The 13146-nt window shown below is 41.3% G+C and overlaps 1 protein-coding gene across 3 annotated transcripts in view; it reads left to right on the top strand.

The window, feature by feature from the left end:
- Window positions 1–13146, top strand: part of ZNRF2 (zinc and ring finger 2) — a 164334-nt gene that overhangs the window by 131874 nt on the left and 19314 nt on the right. The window contains exon 5 of one of the 3 annotated variants that reach the window (XM_020812706.3): window positions 2261–3642. The exons of the other annotated variants lie outside the window; for them this stretch is intronic. The gene's annotated coding sequence lies outside the window, so the exon portion shown is untranslated. Of the gene's footprint in view, window positions 1–2260; window positions 3643–13146 lie in introns of those variants that run through there. 3 annotated transcript variants of the gene reach the window in all.

The following is a 13146-nucleotide window of genomic DNA, read 5'->3' as shown; positions in this document are numbered from 1 at the left end:
GGATATACTTGCTTCATGTATTTGATCTTTTCTGCATGCACGGATCAAAACCTTCAAACAGCTGGTGCCATGAATGGTAAAGGGTATGAATATTGGGCTGTTGTAGCCCATGCAACATGTACAACTGGCATTCTGCTATTCGTAGAGTTTTCTGAATGAAAAGTGCTCCATCCTGAAGGAGTAGTTTATCACATGTGCTACTTAAGAATCAAGCCATCCAGCCAAGATAATAACCATTCTGAGCAACAGTTGCTGACTGATACTGTCCGCATGATCCCCTCCCATATTAGGGCCAGTACGTGAAAAGTCCTCCTGCATCACTTCATAATGCTTATTCATGTGTATAACACTTACTTGGCTGACTCTGAGCAAATGCTTAGCAGTAGCTTTGTTGATAATGCTTTCCATCCTTTCCTCAGTGTGGAATAGGATAATCTGGCATGCACTTTTTAGAAGATCAACAATTCTGTGCTTCTGCAGTCACTCTTTGAGAACTGTCACTCAGTAAGTTCTGTTAGGATTTGTTAGAACTGCATAGCTATTAATATCTCTCTCTAGTTGTTTCCAAGATTTGCCCCTTACTCCTTGTGTGGATTGTATGTTTTAAACATTTTAAAAGACTTTTTTAAAAGTAGAGAAACTTTGACACTGCAGAAGGGTAAATAGTACTTCTGAAACAGAAACTTCCTGTTTTTAAAACTGCCTGCTGGCTTTGTCTTATAAAAGTTGTGCAAGGTTTTTTTTTCAGTTTGAGCAAAATATAAATAACTCTATTTTATACTTGCAGATACCTATGAAGCCCTCTATTTCTTTGAACAGCAGTTCCTATATACTGTAACACAAACAGCTTTTAAAATTTGCTGTATTTTTAAATGGCTTACACTGAATATCTCTTTAATGGGGAGGGGGAGTAGAGAAACACATCTGAGCCCATGCATTACTTATTTGCATCTCTAAATTATGAAGATCTAGTGTGTATCAGATGAGTCCTTTTCTTTAGTCTAGTAGGTGAACTTGTCTCTCTTGTTTCATATATTGTTTCAGAATTCTTGCAGTCATTTTAGCAGCTGCACTGCATGAGGAAATGGGATGGTATTAGAGAACTCTGTGATTTGTGCTACCACTAGAATGAATGTATAAGCCTCATGAAATACAGGTTTGGGCCATGTTGATGCAATATTTTATTATTGGCCCTCTCTAACTGGAGATGCTGGCAGCAGTATGGAAATCCTGTGCTAATCCAACATCTAATCCAGCATCTTTCTCAGACAGCCAGTTACTAAGGGAAAGTCTACCTGAAGAGAAAGGTTTGCCTGCAAAAGGACAGCAAAGATGAGGCCAACCTGACTTTCTGTGGAAGCGAGTTCCAGGATCTGGGAGCAGTGATACAGAAGGCCCTCTCCCATGGCCCCACCAAGTGTGCCTGTGAAGGTGGTGGGACCAAGAGAAAGACATCCCCTGATTATCTCAGTGCTCCAGTAGGATCACAGAAGCAGATGTTTTTTAGATAGATTGGACCCAAACCATTTAAGGCTTTATAGGTGAAAACCACCACAGAGCTCCTGTGCTACTGCGTCCTTCTTGTTTATCATGCCTTCTAGGTAAAGGTAAAGGTTCCCCTTGACAATTTTTGTCCAGTCGTGTTCGACTCTAGGGGGCGGTGCTCATTCCCGTCTCCAAGCCATAGAGCCAGCGTTTTGTCCGAAGACAATCTTCCGTGGTCACATGGCCAGTGCGACTTAGACACGGAATGCTGTTACCTTCCCACTGAAGTGGTCCCTATTTATCTACTCGCATTTACATGCTTTCGAACCGCTAGGTTGGAGGGAGCTGGGACAAGGGACAGGCGCTCACTCCGTCACGTGGATTCGATCTTACGACTGCTGGTCTTCTGACCTTGCAGCACAGGCTTCTGAGGTTTCGCCCACAGCGCCACCACGTCCCAGCTATCATGCCTTCTACAGTCATTGCAAACATAAGTATCTGTGAAAGTAAGTGGGTAGAAGATATATTGAGGAAAAGGCAAACCCCAATAAGCCTCTGTTTGAGAGTAACATGACAATAGAATGGATTTGGCAGTGTATAACAGTGATTTGGACTGTCTATATACAGTATATTGACAATTATTTTTAAATCTTAGAATGGTAAATGCTGTCCATAGAGAAGGAACCCACTCCCGAAATTCAGGCTGCTGTGGTTTACACAGAATATACTCCACTCCTAAGAAATACATTTTTCTTATCTGTATATTTGTTTTTAGGCTATCAACGCTGATCATCAAATGTAGAAGATTTGGAGTTCCTTCTTCAGAAGCTGATACAACAGTGAACTTGTTGGTTTGTGTTGATTTTTGATTGGGCAGAACAAGAAATGGAATAGGGCAGAGAATGAATGTTGCAGAGATGGATGCTCAGTGTACCAAACACTCTCCTAAAAGAGACAGGGATTCTGGAAATGCTGCACATCCTGGAAAAATCCTCTCTCCACAGACTTTATGGATGCTATTTTATATCAACAGGCCAAAGTTACTAACTTTCAGTTTCATTTTTAAAAACTGTCTACAGAAGCAGGATGTTCTCTCTCTTTTTTTTCTTTTTTTCTTTTTAATGGAAGCTGTGAGCTCCAGATCACTCTGAGGCACAATGCAAGGAAGATGCTGTTCTTGGAATCCCCCACCCTTGTCTCCCTGAGGTGGGGGAGGTGAGAAGGCAAACTTAAACATCGTGAACATACTCACTGATTTCCCCACCCAATGTGCTGTTCAATTTTTCTGTGAAAGAATGCAACATTCCTCAATGTAGGAAGTTTCTGTAAGTAAAGTTTTGTCAGAGTGCAGCCCAAAGAGCTAAACATAATCAAAGCTGGTTGTTAATTGGCCTTGTCAATCAGGCTAGAACATTCTGGAGATCTGCATACTGTGTTCCTTTCTGTATATACTAAAATCACTTTTACTATTTGGGTATTAGTGTGCAACAGGAGAAAATTAAAAAGCATAATTTAGCAGCTATGCAATATTTTTTTAAAAATAATGATAGGGAAATGAGAATTACCATCTCTCAAAGCTGCCAGCTAAGATAATTTAACGGGTATTTTTTTAATGTTTCAGGTAGTTCTTTCTTACACTATTTGAATCTTCAGCTGCCCCTCTTAAGTAGTCACAAAGCCAGGCAACATGGAATATTTCTGGGGGATAGGACCTAGGTTGATCTTTTGTGTGTGTGGTTTTTTGTTTTTTTTTTTTGTTTTTTTTTTGTTTTTTTACTGAAGGTTGTCTCAGTGGCTGGTCATAGCAGATCAAAGTAATTTGTGTTCTGTGCCATTGGTCAGATTTTCAGTAGTGCTATAATGTTATACCTAGTCATTTGTGCTTCATCTCAATGATACGAATGGACTTAACGATACTTAACTGAGAGCACGGGATTGAAGAAACAATCTATATCCTTAATTAGTAACTATTTACTGCACAACTGTGGTTTACCATAATTTGTAAAAGACGTGTGTGGTTGGGTAGAGAAGAAGCTCACTGAGTAACCGGGAGTTGTTTCCACAAAATAAATGGATGTTTTGAAGCTATTAAAGTATCTTATGAAATTCTTAATGAAGTTGAAAAGTGCTAAAATTAAAACATTTATCATGTTTAAATCGCAGAAATATGTGTATCATATACAGTATCATAAACCCACCTTAAGGATTTAATTTTGATTTCTTTGAACCTTTTAAAAAATCTGTCAACTGTTATTATCTGTGTTAAATTGTGAAGAAGCAAGACCAGAAGCTGCTGCTGCTGCTGTCTTGTACACCAATGCATATATGTGTGCATATGCAGGCATACCTGGTACCTTGTTATTCATCTACATTTCTCAAAAGCAGCTACTGATAAAATCTGGTGTAAAGTAAAGTAAAGGTAAAGGTTCCCCTTGACATTTTAGTCAGTCGTGTTCGACTCTAGGGGGCGGTGCTCATCCCCGTTTCCAAGCCGTAGAGCCAGCGTTTGTCTGAAGACAGTTTCTGTTGTCACGTGGCCAGCGCGGCTATACACAGAATGCTGTTTACCTTCCCACCGAGATGGTACCTATTTATCTACTCGCATTTACATGCTTTCGAATTACTATGTGTTACCTAGGCTGGACATTGGGGGGTGGGATCTGCATCCTGGTTTCCCCTGAGGCTTCCTCCCCATCTCCACCCCAGTTTTTTTCCAGTAAAAAATTTAGAAATGTGGGAAACAGAAGGGGGAGTCTTATGAAATATTTGCTCTTTCAGAATGCTCAAGAAGAGATTACACTCCAAATATGTAATTTTTTAAAGTGTAGAACAGTGCTGTAAGACTGCGTATAGAGTGTTTGCTTTCTTCAATAGAAGAGCATATGGAGCCTTCATTTTATGGGTTTGTGGATTTGGAGATACTCAAAACAAATATTCTGCATTACTTTTGCTAGGTAAGGTAAAGGTTGCCCTGGACATTTAGTCCAGTCATGTCCGACTCTAGGGCGCGATGCTCATCTCTGTTTCCAAGCCATAGAGTGAGCATTTTGTCCGAAGACAGTTTCCGTAGTCACATGGCCAGCATGACTAGACATGGAACACCGTTACCTTCCCACCAAGGTGGTACCTATGTATCTACTCACTCCGTCCCATGGATTTGATCTTACAACTCCTTGGTCTTCTGACCTTGCAGCACAGAGGCTTCTGCGGTTTAACCCACAGCGCCACCACATTCCTAGGCTAGGCTGCCATAATATACACAATGAAAGTAAGTTTCATTGCATATATTAGGTCTTACTTCTGAATGGGGTTATCTGTGGTAGTGATTCCCAAACTTGAGTAACCCAGATGGTCTTGAATTTGAACTCCTAAAAACTCCAGCCAGCACAGCTGGCGGTGATGGCTTCTGGGAATTGCAGTCGAAGAATAGCTTGGTTACCCAACGTTGGGAACCACTGATCTATGGGATTGAACTGTAAGACATTTATACTTCTGAAGATCGCAGCCTGTACAGCTTAGCAATGTGTAAGTGCTGTTAAGTAGAGTTGATCTGAGTAAATGTGCATTGAATTGTCACGTAAATTTCTTAAATATGCCAAATAGCACAATTTTAAAGGTTGAGTTATAAATAATGCATTTTATATTGTCAATAGATAAATAAATAATAAATTGAGGTTTAGTAAGAAAGTAAACATTGCGTATGTTTATTTTTTTTCCTGAAACATTTTATACATGGCTCTGGAAAGTTTTACAGCCTTGTTCTATAAGCTGGTTTTGCCTCTTTTGTTAGGAAATCTAATCATAAACCCAAGCTCAAGGAAAAGTAGCCAAGAAAAGGTTCAAAAAGAAAATAAGCGGGTGAGGAAGTGCAAAATGCAGCAATTCTGCTCTGCAGATGTCTTCTTTGGCCCCTTTTGCACATGGGAAGCAGCCTGTGTGTGCTTCCAGAAACCTGCTTCTGTTATTTTGAGAGGAAGTGATAACAGTGGTTTCTAGTTTGCTTTTATTTCAAAGAAGGAAGACAGTTAGACATAGTGTAGACTCTTTTAATCTGTAGTAGGCAACTGCCAAGAGCGTATTGCTCTTTCTTTGCCTTTCATATTCCCTTCATCTTCTGACAGTAAAGCCTTGCGTTACCACTGGCTCTAGATTTTGTAGCAGTAGCCTGTAACAGCACAGCTATTCAAGGGCACTTGCTCCCTTGAATTTAAACTAGATCCTCTGCTATAGTAACTGGGATTCCGTGTTCTTTTTAAAAGAGTCAGTAGTGCTGGAAGCAGATGCTGAGACTGGTCCAATCTAAGCAAACCATTGCCTTAAAAGTAAATGTATCTAGAATGTACACAACCTCAGAACTTACAGACTTCACCTTTTCCAAAGTCTAATCATTTGTTTTTACAAAAATGTTTAAAAATGTAAAGTGACGTATGTGGATCACAGTGGAACTCCTTATGAGAAAGATTATATTCATATATCTGATAATATATCAGGGAGCCATGATTTCTCTTACATTTCTTTTGAGTATACGAACAGCTGCATTCCTGGGGTTTCCTATGTAATAAAAGACACTGAAATATGTGTATTTACTTACACTCTAGGGACTTCTTAGAAAAGCCTTTCTTGAAAACTAGGATGCATTAATTTATTCTTGTCTAAGAAAATGCCACCATGTTCATCTGAGATCTCAAAAGCTTTTATTCCATTCAATGCAAACTTGATGCAACATAATTTTTATCTGTTTGCTCTAGTATACTTTGTAAAATCCACAAACCAGCTCCTGTTGTTCCAACCGTTTTTCTACCTGTAGCTTGTTTTTTTTGCTGTTTCTGAGCCAGAGTGGGATTTTCCTGACATGGTGCTGCATTGTGCTCTGTAATGCAGACATGTTGATATGGAAAGTCCCCATTGCCAATAATTTAATCTCAGTGCTGATCTTCTTGATAGCATAACTTGCTATTTATACTTCTTTGTCTCAGACTTTAAGCTTCAAATCTGTCTTTATTTCCTCCTCCTAAGCCAACACATTGGACAGTATGACCCTTACTTTACTCTGTCTCTTTTAGTTGAACTTTTCTTTTATTGAACTCAATTAGCAGTTCATTACAACAACCTCACCAAAGCATAACTGTTTTCTGTCATTTTTATTGATATATTGAAAATATAGAACTGCAATGTTCTAAATTAGCTTAGTGCTTCTAATCAGAAATCAAACAATTTAATTTATTACTCTTAGAAAATACTGTATTATGGTTCCTGAAGTGCAGGGGAAGAAAATTTTGGACTCAGTTGAACCTTATGGAAGCTACCAAGGCCATGCTGCTGTTGCAGTCACCATAATTTGATGGTTGCTGCTGTGTTCCATTGCTGCCATAATTTCTACTAACATCCTATGGTAATTGCTCTAGCTCTCTGTGTTGCAGAGATGTGCCAGAGCACTGTCTCACACTACCTCTGATTGTCTCGCAATTACATATTGTCTGCTCAAAAGGAAGGCAAAGCTGCTAGGTTTTGGAAGGGCTGTATGTTTTTGTTAGCAGTGAGAATGCTGGCAGTCTTGGTGTTGCTGTTATCATAGCAGCAGAGATAAAATGGGCAGCAAGGCCCAAGAAAAAAGAGACTTAAGCTTCTGTCTGTGGCCCACTGGGCATGTATTGCCTATCCCTGTTCTAGAGTGCCTTGATATGTTTAGCAAGGGGTGGGTGGGCAAGTGTTTTGAAGTCAAAATCTTCATTCCCCACACAGATATAGTTGGAGGCCACATGTACGTTATAAATCCAGAAGTAAGTGAGATTACTCATCCCTTCTTTTATTGTCTCTCTCTCTCTCTCTGCCCTTTGTTCCTTACACTAACCATCTGTTCACATAGTCATTTAACTCTGCTCATCCATCATCTATTCATTCTCCAATTGATCTTATTTTGTATATAATATACCACCTGTTCCTTTGCTGTCATACATGCATCCATCTCAGCAGTGATCTTACAAATGGCTCCAGGGCCCTCCTCAAAGCCTTTGGGAATAACACCAATGAAGCTGTCATTGTGCTTGCTGGTCATGCAAGTTCTTATTTTCTGAGAATACTTTGTGAGAAGGCAACATGAACATCTGGAAAATGCCATAGGAAGAACACTCCCACGGTATCATTAAATCTCCTAGAGCAGAATGGGGCTATTTCACACTTGCTGCCATGCTTTGTGCTGGGTTGCACATTTCCTAGGAAGGTCCAAAAGGTGTTTCCCAGGAAAGAGCCAAATGAACATAGGAAGGCTGAGGGCCACATGTAATGCCATAGTTGGTCTACCTGTGGATTAAGACTCAATGGCTAAAATCCTGTCACTTAGTGTAGTAAGTTGCAATTAGGGTAGGCCCATTTGAATGGATGGAACTTACAGAAGACTTGACTCCCAAAATCCCCATTGACTCATTGGGCCTACTGTATTGCCTTATTAAACCAAGCAACAAGATATCAGCCAATGATTTTTTTAAAAAACACAACTCAATATTCAAGAGGTGCCAGTGTGACCCACTTCTGTTTGGAAAATGGTCTTGATGTTAGAATCTCTTTGCTGTGTTTGAGGTTCAATTGCCAATAGACAGTAGCTTCATATCTGTTTAAAAGAACCACTGATATGCTTGTAACAACCATAAGATCAAATTGTTCTTGGCTTTTTCATATGCAACTGTTCTTATATATGTAGGATGTTGCTTCAGCACAATTTTGCTTTCAGTTCTATATTAATCAGATAAAAGTATTGTATTGGTTGATGGCAAGGGCCGATTTTAATCTGTTGGAGCACAAGTGGTGCTGACACTTAGTCACACTTGCTTATTCTTTAGGCTGTTTTTGTTCTGGAATGTCCTTGTAATAGATTTTAAAAGATGGGTTTTCCTTCTGTTAAGTGGTGGTTTTCTTCATTAAAGTTACTTTGTATGTCCTGTAATATCATGATATGGAGACTTCAGTATGGTGGCAATGTATTTGGATTCTATAGCTTGATGGGGTGAGGGGGAAGCAAATCAATCATCCAGCTGTGAACAAGGCTAAATCCACTGAATGAATCCTTCCTGGAATTCTTAAACTAGTTTCACAGGTCAAAAACACCTTTTCTGCCTTTTAGTTATTGACAATGTCTAGGTTATTCATGCTTTTTGCCAGTCTGATCTGAGGTTTTCATACTGAAATCTTGACCATGTTTGTCATGTCAAGGTGCCATTGTGTATTATAGAAGATTTTAAGAAAGGTTATGTTCATGCAGACCACTGCTATTTGGCCACCCCATGACTTTGGACAGGCTCCCCATGACACATCCAGATGTTTACTGCAACTGTATAACAGATTGGGATTTGTGAAGGTGGGCAAGCTGCCACGGTTGTACACTTGTCTGCTGTTACTGATCTTTTCAGCTGTTGAAAGGCTTCCCATGATTTTCTGAAACATAGTTTGGAAACCAGAGGTCCTAATCTATGTATTTATTGAAATTGGGCTGAAAAGTTCAACAAGTAAGATTCTGTCCAGTCACTCTCACATATACACATGCCCAGAATAATAATTAAGCAAACAAGGAGTAGAGAGCTAAGATGTTAGAGGGTACATTTGAATCAAGTGAACTTGCCATCCAAACCAGTTGAAAGAAACAGGTAGTTTAAAAGTGCCCACTGTGAATCTCCTGTTCACACTTACCATTCCCATCAGATGGAACTCTGAGCATGAGACACCTTAGCAAGAAATGTTGTAACATTTGCAGAATTGGAGAAAGTTAACTTTTTTTTTAAATCTACAACTCCCAGAAACCTCTGACTAACATAGTTATACTGTTGAGAGATTCTGGTTGTTATAGAAAAGTAACTTTTTCAAGCTCTGAACATTTGACAACAGCAATGGGCAAGAAGTCTTCCCTCATTACCCTGCTGATAAACAAGAATGTAATTAGCAATGTCTAGTGTAATTTTTTCATTGAACTGTATGATTGGGGAAATGACTTTTTTTTAAAAAGGTACATCTTGTACTTGGTCTGTCAGTATACAATTGCAATTTTTTTTCTTTTTTTTCCTTTTATAAAAAATTGATCTAGGTTGTATGTTTTAACATTCTGTATGTGTAAAATATGTTCAAACAACATGTTAATAAATCTTTTGAAGCACATCTTCTAGTTGCCTTGGTATCTTGTGGGTTTTTTAAAAACAAACAGGAAATTGAATTCTGGCTTAGAACAGTATTGAGATAATGACCTCTTTTCTCTTGTCTCATCCATTTAACTGTGTTAGAACATATTTTAACAGAAGAAGCATGTGGTGTATCTTCAAGTGGTGCACTTCTTCAAGCTAGTCGCTGCTCATGAGCTTCTTCGTAGTGGTCTCTGTGAATGCACACAATTGGGTTAATCCTGCGCCTGCGCAGGACGTCCGGAAGATTCTAGAGCTTTAGAAAAAGAGTCATTTAACTCCCCCCCCAATAGGGTATATAGGCCCCGCCTCATCCGTCTTCCTTTCAGTTCCTCTTTTTCCGTCATTCCTGTAGGACGTAGGAAGAGCAGAGCAATCATATCGTTAAGTACTCTAGCTTAGCCAGTCTTTTCTAATCCCTTTTTAATTTTCTCTTACAGTTATTTGACAGAACTTGACTACTGTATTTTGTTCTTTTAGCCGTTGTTCTGTTGCGTCCCCCCGATCAACGGATCTCCCTTTTGTTTATGGCCCCTCGGGGCTTCAAGCAGTGTGCCATCCGCTCCCGCAAAATCCCTTTATCAGACGGGCACGACAAATGATTGTTTTGTTTGGGAGAATCACACCTTGATCGGTCTTGCATTGCCTGTAAAGTTTTTTCTAAGCAAGCTATCAAGCTAAGGCGCCAAAGACTTCGGTCTTTCCTTTACGAAAAGACTCTTTTTCCAACCATGGAGGGTGCCTCCCTTCCAGCACTAACTCCTCCACGTGCTGACACCTCTAAGCAGACTTCTCCCGCTGACCAGGCGCCGCTTACCATTTTTTGCCTATGAAGGCCAAGGACGCTTCTAAACCGCCTAAAGCGAAGGTGCCTTCTTGTCCTGTTATGTCTGTAAAAAAGAAAACCACTGATAAACCAAAGAAAGTGAAGAAACCATCTAAACTGCCTGTTGTGCCTCCTCCCGCTCCTTCGATGTTGCTCGAGGAGTCTTTGAGGAAAGCAATTGGACTCTCTGATACCGAGGAGCACATTCCTTTAGCCCAGACGGCTCAGGATACCATGTGCATGTCGCCTAACTCGGGCCGATTTGAGGCTGTGCCAGACGACAGCCGGGCCGTTGCCCCTTCAAGCCCTCGATACTCAGGGCGGGCTGATACTGAGTCTCCGTCCGAACAGGAGTCTGTCCATGACACTCCTAGGAAGCATACTGGAAAGCGTAGACGTACTACTCCATACCAGCCTTGGGATGAAGGCGATGGGTACCATCCACAGGGCCTTTACATTTTGGCCATCCTTACTATGCTCCATTCCAGTTGTACCCATACCAAGGCTATGCCTACCCACCGGAGTTTCCAGGCACCACCGTCCCTCAGCCATCATGGCACCATACCGTGGCTCCTATCTTGCACCAGCAACAGACTCAAGTGGATCTTTCCACTCCGCAGGCACCATGCTGTAAAAGGCAATTCCCTATGGTACCTACAGCACTTTCAAAGCGTGCTAAATGCAGCAGCCGGCACTCTTCAGTCCAGGCTACGACGTTTTACTCTGATCCTGGTGCTCACGATACCGACCCCTTCTCCCCATCCACTCAATCAGATGTGGATATGGTACCAGAAGATACGGTACCAAGGCGTTCTCCTTCACTCACCTCGCATTCGTCCCACGATAACCACTCTACAGCATCCAGCAACTCAGATGCGCCTGATGCAGGTGGCCAGGGCTTGTCATCCCAACCCTCATTGGAGTTTTCATCATACGCGCAGCTCATCGTGCGCATGGCAAAGACTCTCCAACTAGATGCACAGATCCCTCAACAAGAACGGGACCTGGTTTTTCAGTACATGGAGCAGGACAAAGCCTCCCCTCCTAGCCTAAGCCTTATTCCAGCTCTTTTCGAACTGGTAAAAACTTCATGGGACAAATCTCTTGCAATGGCTCAAGTACCTCGCAAAATCGAACATCATTATAAGACACACGGTTCGGACTCTGACTTCCTTACCAAGCACCCTTCGCCCAACTCCATCGTGGTTGAAGCTACGCAATACAAATCTCGTACCCGATCATCGGTTACGCCTATTGACAAAGAAGGAAAGAAAGCAGACACTTTTGGCAAAAAGCTCTACACCTTTGCTGCCCTGCTAATTAAGATAGCCAACTACCAAGCGGTCATGGGCGCTTACCAGAAGAACTTGTGGGACAAGATAATCCCAATGTTACAATCCTTGCCTGATCCTTCAAAAACCGAGGCCCTTAACGTCTATGAAGAGGCTAATACCCTCACCAGACAACAGCGATTCACCGCAAAGCACATGGCAGACATCGTCTCCAATTCTATGTTGACCGCTATCGCTGTTAGACGCCACACCTGGCTTAGAACATCCAATATTCTTGACGACACAAAGACGAAAATCTAAGATCTTCCTTTTGATGCAGTTGGACTATTCAATTCCAAAACTGACAAAATCATGGAAAACATTCACAAAATGAGAAAGACAGCGAAATCCTACGTACCATACCAGCCGTATCGGTACCAGAAACAGGCCTACAGAAAGCCACAGTATCAATCTTCCACTCAGTACCAATATTCTCGGTACAATAAGCAACAGCACGACCAGACTTACCAAACCCAACAGTCCACCTCTCCGCTATTCAAGCAACAATGTTTTCGTAGCCCCAAGCAGTCCTTTTGTAAGACTCAGCATAGGGGTAAGCAGTTCTCACAATTCTCCTTTTTCCACAAGATTGTTCCCATTCCTGCACGAATGGTATAACATCAGTACCGACGTGGGTTCGTAGTATCGTTCAGAAAGGCTACAGAATCGAATTCTCATGAACCCCCTTACCAAATACAGTCAAACCTACCCTATTTTCCATGCCACTGCATTTGGAAATTTCATCCTTGATATCCAAAGGGGCCATAATTAGATTTCCACCATCTGACATCAGCGATGGGTTTTTCTCCCACTACTTTGCAGTCCCAAAGAAGGACGGGGGTATAAGACCCATCATGGACCTCAGAGACCTTAACCGGTTCATATTTTACAAGACGTTCCGTATGCTGACTCTTGACTCCATTCTCCCTCTTCTGTCTCAGGGGAACTGGTTCATCACCATTGACTTACAAGACGCTTATTTCCATATTTCCATCCACCCGTCTCATCAAAAATTTCTCTGGTTCCGGTTCCACCACAATATCTTCCAATTCACTGCCCTACCGTTTGGGCTCTCCACAACACCCAGGACATTTACAAAATGCATGGCACCAGTCGTGGCATACCTTCGAACCAAGGGGATAAAAAAATTCCCCTATATCAACGATTGGCTTCTAGTGGCACAATCTTACCACAAAGCCCTCTCTGCCACAAACTTCTCTCTGGAAAAACTCGGGTTGAAAATCAATGCGAAAAAGTCGAACTTGATACCCTCCCAGGCAGTCTCCTACATAGGAGCAACTCTGGACTCCGTTCGTGTAAGGGCCTTTCTACCACTCCAGCA

This window comes from Pogona vitticeps, chromosome 6, assembly GCF_051106095.1.
Source record: "Pogona vitticeps strain Pit_001003342236 chromosome 6, PviZW2.1, whole genome shotgun sequence".
NCBI classification, from domain to species: Eukaryota; Metazoa; Chordata; class Lepidosauria; order Squamata; family Agamidae; genus Pogona; species Pogona vitticeps.
The sequence above is the reverse complement of the archived record's forward strand: the minus strand, read 5'-3'. Positions and strand labels throughout refer to the sequence as shown.